The sequence below is a fragment of the Mauremys mutica genome, chromosome 1, assembly GCF_020497125.1.
Source record: "Mauremys mutica isolate MM-2020 ecotype Southern chromosome 1, ASM2049712v1, whole genome shotgun sequence".
NCBI lineage: Eukaryota > Metazoa > Chordata > Testudines > Geoemydidae > Mauremys > Mauremys mutica.
This window is the reverse complement of record NC_059072.1, coordinates 102,557,408-102,567,673: the sequence shown is the minus strand read 5'-3', so window position 1 is coordinate 102,567,673 and position 10,266 is coordinate 102,557,408.

Sequence of the window (10,266 nt, the reverse complement as noted above, 5' to 3'; positions counted from 1 at the left end):
GTTCACTCACCAGATGTACCTTCTCAGCCTTCAGGGTCGGGGATTCCGCCTTGGGACGATATTGGCTCCAAGGTGATGAAAAAGTCCTGGCTGCCGGGGAGAACAGATTCACTGCTTGCCTGCTGCTCATTCTCCTCCTCATCCACAAAATCCTCCTCCGTGTTGCATGACACTCCCCTCTTGCAGGTGTCCATGGAGAGTTGTGGGGTAGTGGTAAGCCCCCCACCCTAGAATGCCATGTAGCTGATCATAGAAGTGGCATGTATGGGGCTCTGACCCAGAGTGACCGTTTGCCTCCTTTGTCTTTTGGTAGGCTTGCCTGAGCTCCTTAACTTTCACCCAGCACTGCTGTATGTCCCTGTTGTAGCCTCTGTCCATCATGCCCTGTGCAATTTTGGCATATATATTAGCATTTCTTCTTTTTGATCGGAGTTCTACCTGCACAGATTCTTCTCCCCATACAACAATCAGATCCAGTATCTCCTGTTCGCTCCATGCTGGAGCTTGTTTGCGATTCTGGGGGGACTGTATGGTCACCTGTGCTGCCGAGCTCACCACGCTGACCAAACAGGAAATGAAATTCAAAAGTTCCCGGGGATTTTCCGGTGTACCTGGCTAGTGCATCGGAGTTGAAAGTGCTGTCCAGAGCGGTCACATTGGAGCACTCTGGGATAGCTCCCGGAGGCCAATAACATCGATTTGCATCCACACTACCCCAAATTCAACCCAGCAATGTCGATTTTAGCGCTACTCCCCTCGCTGGGGAGGACTATAGAAGCTGATTTTAAGAGCCCTTTAGGTCAATGGAAGGGGGTTGCTTGTGTAGACGCATTCATTATAAAATTGACCTAACGCAGCTGAATTCGACCTAATCCTATAGTGTAGACCAGGGCTAACAGTGGTACTAGTGCTGCCAGAAGTGTTCCTCCACTAAGTCAGTTTAAAGTGCTTCCAATATTTATGTATTACCAGCTAGCATACTGATTACAGCTCACTATCAAAGCTCATACTCCATATTCCTCTAGTTGAAGGAAATTTTGCTGGAACATGGGATATCTTTGCTATATTAAAAAAGGGGGAAAAGCACCTGACAAAAGTATGATGATGATGGTGGTGGTTTAGGCCCTGATTCAAGAAAGCATCCATATTCAGGACCACATGTGCTTAAGTTCCATTGACTTGAAGAACTCACAAAAAATCTCAGAATGAATTTTTACTTCAATGGGACATCTAGGGGGCATGCTTAATTGCTGTTCTGAAATGGCTTGCTTTCCTGAATAAGGCTCTTCTATTGTGGTATTGCCCGAATTCCTCAGTCAGGGTCCCACTGGACAAGGTGTTATACAAACACACAAATAGATATGGTCCCTGTCCCATAGCACTTAAAATCTATAATGGAAAAAAAATGGGTTATAAATATAAGTATAGCATGTGGTAGCCATTTATTTACTATGCTGAGTTATTCAGATAGGAAGTTGAACCACAAAAACTAGTGTAATTTGATCCAGAATTAAAACAAGCAGTAGATCAAATCTATATATTTAAGGCTAGTAAAGAACAGAATTATCAGACACATAGATTAACATGATTTGTTGTGGAAGAGGCAACATGGTTTTTGTAAAGGGAAATCATGCCTCACCAATCTACTAGAATTCTTTGAGAAGGTCAACAAGCATGTGGACAAGGGTGATCCAGAAAGCCTTTGAAGAGGTCCCTCACCAAAGGCTCTTAAGCAAAGTAAGCTGTCATGGGATAAGAGGGGAAGTCTTCCTATGGATCAGTAACTGGTTAAAAGACAGGAAACAAAGGATAGGAATAAATGGTCAGTTTTCAGAATTAAGAGAGGTAAATAGTTGTGTCCCCCAGGGATATGTAATGGGACCAAGGCCATTCGACATATTCATAAATGATCTGGAAAAAGGTGTAAACAGTGAGGTGGCAGATGATACAAAATTACTCAAGATATTTAAGTCCAAAGCAGACTGTGAAGAGTTACAAAGGGATTTCACTAAACTAGATGACTGGGCAACAAAATGGCAGATGAAATTCAATGCTGATAAATGCAAAGTAAAGCACATTGGAAAGTATAATCCCAGCCATATATACAAAATGATGGGATCTAAGTTAGCTGTTACCGCTCAAGAAAGAGATCTTGAAGTAATTGTGGATAGTTCTCTGAAAATATCCGCTCTATGGGCAGAGGCAGTCAAAAAAGCTAACAGAATATTAGGTACCATTAGGAAAGGGATAGTTAATCAGTAAGGCTATGATTTAGTCTTGAGTATTTTTAGTAAAAGTCACAGACAGGTCACAGGCAATAACCAAAAAGTCACGGCCAGTGACATGTCTGTGACTTTTACTAAAAATAAATACCCCTAATTAAATCTTAGGTGCTGGGGAAGGGGAAGCCCTGGGCCCCACCGCCTCCAATCTGGGTGGGAGTGGCATGGGGTGCTGCTGCTGCTGCTGCTCCCAGACTGCTGCTGACCCCAAGGCCACCCCAGCTGCTCGGGGAGCCCTGGGGTCAGCCGCACCAGCTGCTGCAGCTGCAGAAGTCACAGAGGTCCCAGAAAGTCACAGAATCCATGACTTCTGTGACCTCCATGAAAGACTTGCAGCCTTAATAATAAGACAGAAAGTTTCATAATGCCACTATGGTATGCCCACACCCAGGGCCGTCCCTAGCTATTCTGGGGCCTATTCAGCCCCCCTGTTGGGGTTTGGGAGGGGGCAGGCCTCTGTGGTGGGGCTGGCCCCAGGCCTCCGTGAGGGGGGCTGGCTTGGGGGGCAGGAGGGAACCGCCCCCCAGCACTCACCGGCAGCACAGCTGAGGCCAGGTCGCTGCACTTCCCACTGCTGGTGAGTGCAGGGATCCAACCCCTGCTGCAGTCCTCAGGGGAGTGGGGGTGGGGCTGGGATGGAAGGGAGCAAGGCTGGGGCAGAGCAGGGGCCATGGAGAAGAGGCAGGGCAGGGACTGGAGCAGCACACAGCTGCTTAGGGCACCAGGAAGTGTGGTGCCCCAGATTTCCTGGTGCCCTACACAGATGCATACTTTGCCCACACCATGATTACTGGGTGCAGTTCTGGTCACCACATCTCAAAAAAAGATATATTGGAATTGGAAAGGTACAGAGATGGGCAACAAAAATGATTGGGGGTATGGAACAGCTTTCGTAGGAGAGCTTAAGGAGAGATTAAATAGGGAGAGATTAAAAAGATTAGCAGTTTCCAGCTTGGAAAAGAGGCAACTATGGGAGGATATCATAGAGGTCTATTAAAATTATGAATGGTGTGGAGAAAGTGAATAAAGAAATGTTATTTACTCCTTCACATAGCACAAGAGCCAGGGGTCACCCAATGAAATTAATAGGCAGCAGGTTTAAAACAAAGGGAAGTATTTCACACAACACACAGTCAACCCGTGGAACTCTTTGCCGGCGAATGTTCTGAAGGCCAAAACTATAAGAATTAGGTAAGTTCCTGGAGGATAGGCCCATCAATGGCTATTAGCTAAGATAGTCAGGGATGTAACCCCATGCTCTGAGTATTCCTAGCCTCTGACCACCAGAAGCTGGAAGTGGACAACAGGCAATGGATCACTCCGTGCTAATTACCTGGTCTATTCATTTCCTCTGAAGCACCCGACATTGGCCATTGTCACAAGACAGGATACTGAGCTAGATGGACCATTGGTTTCACCCAGCATGATTATTCTTATGTTCTTAAGGCTACTGGTGATATTAGTTGTAGAAAAAGTGTATAGAACTGCTAACGAGATTCTGTGTAATAGCAAATGGGCCCTGTTATAATTTCTGTCCTTTTTTGCACAAAATAAAAACCATTTAAATATAAATCTCTAGAATAACTGGTGTCATTATGAAGACACAATACAGAGAAATTACGATTGACATAGGGAATAGGAAAGATGTTTTGCTGTATATGTCAAAATATAAGCTGATTTTTGAGGTTTGGTTTGAAGCCTTGAACTAGCCGTTAATGTTTCTGGTTTCAACAATTATACAGTTAAATGTATGAAAAATATGTTTTTACTTCAAATTCAGCCTTTTCCTTTCTTTATTTTCAGCGAATGAAACTGAAGCAGAAATTTTGCCAGCTGCAGAAACCACGCCACCTGCAGGTTAGTAAAGGAATTGCCTTCGTTACCTGATTTGGTCTGTAGCATAAACAGAATTGTGTGTGTGTGGACTGTGCTACAATACTGTGGTGTCTATTTTTATTGTCTGACTGTAAATAAACAGCTGCTGAACAATAGGAAGTTAGCTTGATTTAGTAAGGTGTTGTCTTCACTTACCATTCATATAGGCTTGCCTAAGAATTTCTAATTTCTCAAGCTTGATGTTGTTTAGAAGAGAGCTGGTAAATATGACACTGAAAATATCTTTCTGGACACAGTCATAGTAAAGGGATGATCAAATCTGGAGACTTGATTGTGTTACCCACATTCATGTTGTTTCTAAACAAAAAGTCCGATTCATTTCCCATTGAATGTATTACTCAGTGTGGATAAGGGTGTCAGAATCAAACCCTTACTGAATAAGGCTTCAGATAAATATGAAGCTTTGAACATAGCTAGCCCCTTTTCTCTTGTGAGAACGTGAACCGTAGAAGGCCCAAGCACTTATGGTTTGATCTTCATGCTCACCTGAACAACATTAACACTCATAAAGTGGTATAACTATATACTCCATGTATTTGTTTGGCTTATTATTGGATCAATTCTAGTTTCTAGTCCCATCTTGGACTGCACCTCAGCTAGTTAACTCTCATCCAACCGCCATACTCTGTTGGGCACTACGTAAGTCATTCAACCACAGTGAGGTCAGATTTGATGGGAAATAGAGTTGAGTGTCCTCCGTGTGCTGAAGACACTACAATCCATACATCCTTGCAACACCTCCAAATGGCCCCATAAACAAATTGAACAAGATAGTTAACAAAATAGAATCCAGCAAAACCCTGGAATAGAGAACCCTTTTGGCAATTAAGAATTTACAAAAACTAACCTCTGGATTGGCTGACGCAGAAAAGATGAGTCACTCAGGAGTGACCCTATCTATTCCTGCTATGATCTACATTAGCACCTCACTGCCAACAATAATGAAAGCAGATAGCCTTAAAGAATCAGTATGGCTGTAACGGGTCGGACTCACCCCCGCGGCGCCTCCTGCTGGTGACTCCGGGAATTAGCTCTGTTCCAGCATTCGGAGCGCCCTCTGCAGGCCGGTGATCCACCTGTCTTCTGGCCCCCCGTGTCCCTCCCTGGACCCGGTGCCCTCTTACATGGGGTGCTGCCCCCTAGCAGTAACCCCTTTCTCTCTGGGTCTCCCCTCCTTAGGGAACCCTCACCCTCTATCCCCACCTTGCCTCAGTATTTGGCTACTGCCAGTCATTGTCTAGCCCCACATTCTGCGGCAGACTGCAGTCTCAGCCAACTCATCCCTGGCAAGGAGGGTTTGGACCTGCTGCCCTGGCCTACCCCTGGGCTGCCCTCTGCAACCCCCAGTACCTGTTGGCCCACTGCTAGGCCGCAGCCTGGGGCTTTCTAGGCTGGAGCTCCCCAGCTCCTCAGCCTTCCCCAGCCCTGCTTCACTCAGGTAGCCAGTCTCAAGCCCTAAGCAACCAGGCCCATCTCTCTCTATCGCCAGAGGAAGACTGTCTAGCTTCTGACTTCCCTGCCTTTTATAAGGCCCTGGGCTCAGTTTGGGGCGTGGCCCCCAGCTGCAGCCATTTCCCCAATCAGCCCAGCCAAAAAGCCCTTTCCCAGGGCTGTTTTTAACCCCTTCAGGGCCGGAGCAGGGTCCACCCTGCTACAATGGCTATTTGATTTTAAACCCTCCCCAGGAAGAGATGTCAGACCATATCTCCAGCATTATCTGTCTATACTGTACACCAACCTAAAAACAAATTGACTGGGGCTCAGGAGATCTGAGGCATTTAGGTACTATCAGAATATGACAGTCTCAAATACCTGATCCAAAGCCCATTGACATCAATTGGAGTCTTTCAATTGGCTACAATGGGCTTCAGAACAGTTCCCAAGAGAACAAGGGTCTAACAATTGCTGCTTTCAAAGAAGGTGTCACTTTGCTTCCTGTGAGGGAGGCCGCAACAATCCTCTTCAATAGTACATAATCCGATAACATATCAAACACAAAGTGCATGTATATTATTCTAATATGTAACATTTTGTGTGGTGAATTATAGCTACACATTATACAATTACCAATAACCCTAAGAAATAGCCTTTTTGCGGGGGTGGAGTGAGGTTTACACATTTACATGTCCTAAAGCTTTGTTGTATTCTTTATAATGCTGTGTAAGTTTTTCTTTTTACTTTAAGATTCTCTCAAAAATGTACTTGTACTTCCTACACAGAACAAAAGAAACCAAAAGAGGATGGAACTGAACAGGCTAAAGGTGAGTGGACAGTCATATCCCAAAAGCTGGAAGCAGGCAGAGCATCCATAAATGCTGTAATGATGCTAGATTGTTTGAGCTTTTTTCAGAATTTTGGTGCATTATATTACAGTAGTATGGTTTGAAGCTTCCGGGATTTTTTTTCTGCATGACTCATTGAGCACAAGGAAATTATGCTGTTTATGTGTTTCCTTCAAAAGTTCCGTAAACAAGTATGAAACTCACTAGCCTTTGTTGAGCTATACTGCATAGTAACCATGATTAGTTAGATAAAATGGTCCATCTTCCTGGATCAGATTTCAAATGATTTGCATGAGCAGAAAGCCATCTTCAAATGAGCATGAATGGTGACATTGACAGAATTCAACAAAATTCAGATCAGTGCATACCCGTAGCTCTTGCATGAGGTGGGCAATCTCATTTTATCATCCAAGGCTGTGTCTATTCTACCTTAGAACCTTGTTATTTCATGCTGTACATTTTCATCAGACATCTGGCCAACTAAGTTATCTAACTTCCACATGTTCTTTTGTAAAGGAATCGTCTCACTTCATTAATTTTTCTTCATTTAAGGCCCAATGGTAAACCCCAATACATGTTCTGTGTTACTTCCTTACTTGAAAAATCATCTGCTGTGAACACACAAAAACATACACATAATTATACATGGATCCAACAAACAGATACATTTTCAAGATACATAGCTATTCCTGCTACTTAGCTGAAATTAGAATCTGGCCCTCAATTGGCAATTCTTCCATTTAGGAACACGCATTTGGTGGGACTGGGTCAAATTCTACCCTTTTGTATGAAAAGAAAGATCAAATATGGCACATACTGTGCATTACTCTGTACTCTCTACCTGAGTAGAATTAAAACAGCTCATCAGTTCACTTTGAAATGGACAATATAGTTTATTGATTCAAGTATGAGGTTTCTGATGCTGATAAAAAACAAAAATCTCAGTCAGACTAAGATTTGTTTATAGTTGAGCCAACATTTTTTTCATTATTTGGAACAGGCCTTGAATATCTACTCTGACTTTGATCTCACCTAGCTGGGAGCTTATAGATTTGCCTTTTTAAAAGACTAGATGTGATGTGGCATCTAAGACTTGTTTACAGATTAATTTGAAAAAGATGTGACACAGCGCATGGCCATTTGTGTCAAGAAAATCTGAATGCCGATGTTGAGAATGAACGAACCAAATATCACTGACAGAATAAACATGCTGAACTTAGCGTCAGTGCATGCTGCTAACTGTCCTCCAATAGTGCTTCTATTTTGTTACAAAAATATTTTGGGAAGGACTTAAATCTGTCATTCTTGGCAACAGTTTTATTCAGGAGCATTTTGCACTCCAAATAGGTAGAAACAGAAATGAAGATTTTTGCCTTATAGTAGTCTAGCAGTTGTTGGTTATGACAGCTTGAATTTTGAGCTGGGAAAAACATTTTGCTCCTGAATTGAACATCTATAATATCTTCTCCTCTAACTCTACAAATCTATATTTTGCTGAATTAAAAAGACACCGTGGTAAGTATCTCATTGAATAGATACTTTTCAATGTATCTATCTGTTCTATCTTTTTTATACAATCTGTCTTGTGGTTTTTGAAGCTTCACACTAGCAAAGAATAAAGAGATTTGCTGGAAGGTAGGAGTTTTTCATGGGGCTGAGCCATTTACTTCTAGTGCTTGGAATGGTTTTTAAATTTAAAAAAAATGTTTGAGATTCTACTACACAAAGTAAAAGTTGAGGTGTTTCCACTTTTAATCACATTTCAACTAGCAACAACCGCTAAAGTAAGAGTTCCAAATAAGAAACTGAATAGTGAACTGTCAGAAGGATTGTGGTAATGATAAGTAGAAAAGATTCTCTTCTCATCCATCATGGTCTAGTGGAGCTGTTCCTTTACATAGCAGCACAGATGTCATTGTCAGTAAGACTCAGAGCATGCTGAATGAGTTAGCTGATATTATTAATTAAATGTATTATTATTTACATTGCAGTCCGAACCCCAGCTCCTGTGAACCCCAATCCAGGGCTAGGATTACAGTGTGCATAAGGGAAGAGAGTCTCTAAGACTTTCATGCTCATCTGTTATGAAGAATTTTGTATATGGTATTCTTTATAATAACAAGCATAGTTCCTGAATATTAGAAGAAAAGGCCTCTCTCTTCCCCATTTGCTGAAAGTCATGTTATATTAGAAAAAATATATTTTAAAGGGCTGTTTACCAACAAGGAACAGGGAGAGAGCCAGCCAACAACTGGCTTTTGTACTACTTAGTCCAGGATGGAGCTAAAAACTGCTTCCATAACTTTGCAGCTGGCAGTTTTGGGGTCTTCTCTGAATTATGTGGGATGGTGAAGGGTTTCACATCTAGATAGCGTAATGCATGGGTGCTTTGCAGAGCAAACAAATTCTAAGATATTCATGATAGTTCATACCAGCCATCCACCCCGGTACATGGGAAGTTGTCTGTCTGCAGAAAGGTCAGGTTGTACATGAATCCTACAGCCAAGCAAGAAAACCTAGGCCATATTCTTCATAAATTCCAGATTATTTTTGTGGCATAGAGCCAGCAGTTAGGCAGAAAAACTAGACCTACTTGTGTGTCTGCTCTACTATTCTGTTACTTGTTGGTAGTTACTGTCTGTCTATGGTAAAACATTTGTCTACCTATTATGTTATTAGTAGATCTAGTAGAGTTGAGAAAATGGGTCACACCGTGTGAAAAATTCTTTGTTCTCTTTCTAGGTTTTTCACTGGAAATGATTAATTCAGAGCAGTGAAAAGAAAACTTGCCTGCTCCTGTATAATTTTGCCACTTTCATAGACATCTGAGTTGTGTAACTGGAAGATTCAGAACTCAGATGTAGCTACTAAGTATTCATTTTATTTGCAGAACAAGAAGTGAATCAGCAGAAGTTCCACCAAACTTATAGCCATGTCATCTTATACTGAGCCCATTTTCCATTTTTTCTTTTTTCTTTTTAAATTTAGCATCTTGTATACAAAGTATTGTTATCATGATTTTCTCAATCTAAAAACAGTTTGCTTATTCCTTTCTTTAGGTACCATCCAGCCATTCAGGTGTCTACTAATAAATTTCTGCCTATTTCACTGATGTGCTTTCTCTAGGTTCCATCCAGCCATCTACTAAAATGTCTGCATGTTTCATCCCTGTATTTTCTTTAGGTTTCACTAAGCCTTTCATCTGTCTACTAAAACTTCAATTCTTTCACTTGGCTGCCCAGCACTTTAAGTACCTAACAGTTCCTGTACAGTTTAACGGGAGCTGCTGAGTCCTCAGCACTTTGAAAAGCGAAACAATCTATTTAATAAGCTTAATTTTAGGCACAGAGTTTTGAAAATCTTAGTCATTGTTAGGACTAAATTGTGCTCTCAGTTACACCAGTGTAAATCTAGATTGACTCAGTGAGTTTAATTGGAGTTACTCTAGGTTTATCCTAGTAAAAGTGAGAAGAGAATTTAACCCAGTTTCATTGTGACTTTATAGTAAATTTATGTTAATTTATGTACATTAATTTGAATACCTCAGATTGTAAGGATATCCTCAACTCCCTCATAATCTCTAATTTATTAATAGATCTATATAATAGATATATATATATATATATATATCTCCTCACCAGGGCCGGCTCCAGACCCCAGCGCGCCAAGCGCGCGCTTGGGGCGGCGTGCCGCGGGAGGGTGGCAGGCGGCTCCGGTGGACCTCCCGCAGGCGTGCCTGCGGAGGGTCCGCTGGTCCCGCGGGTTCGGTGGAGCATCCGCAGGCGTGCCTGTGGGAGGTCCACCGG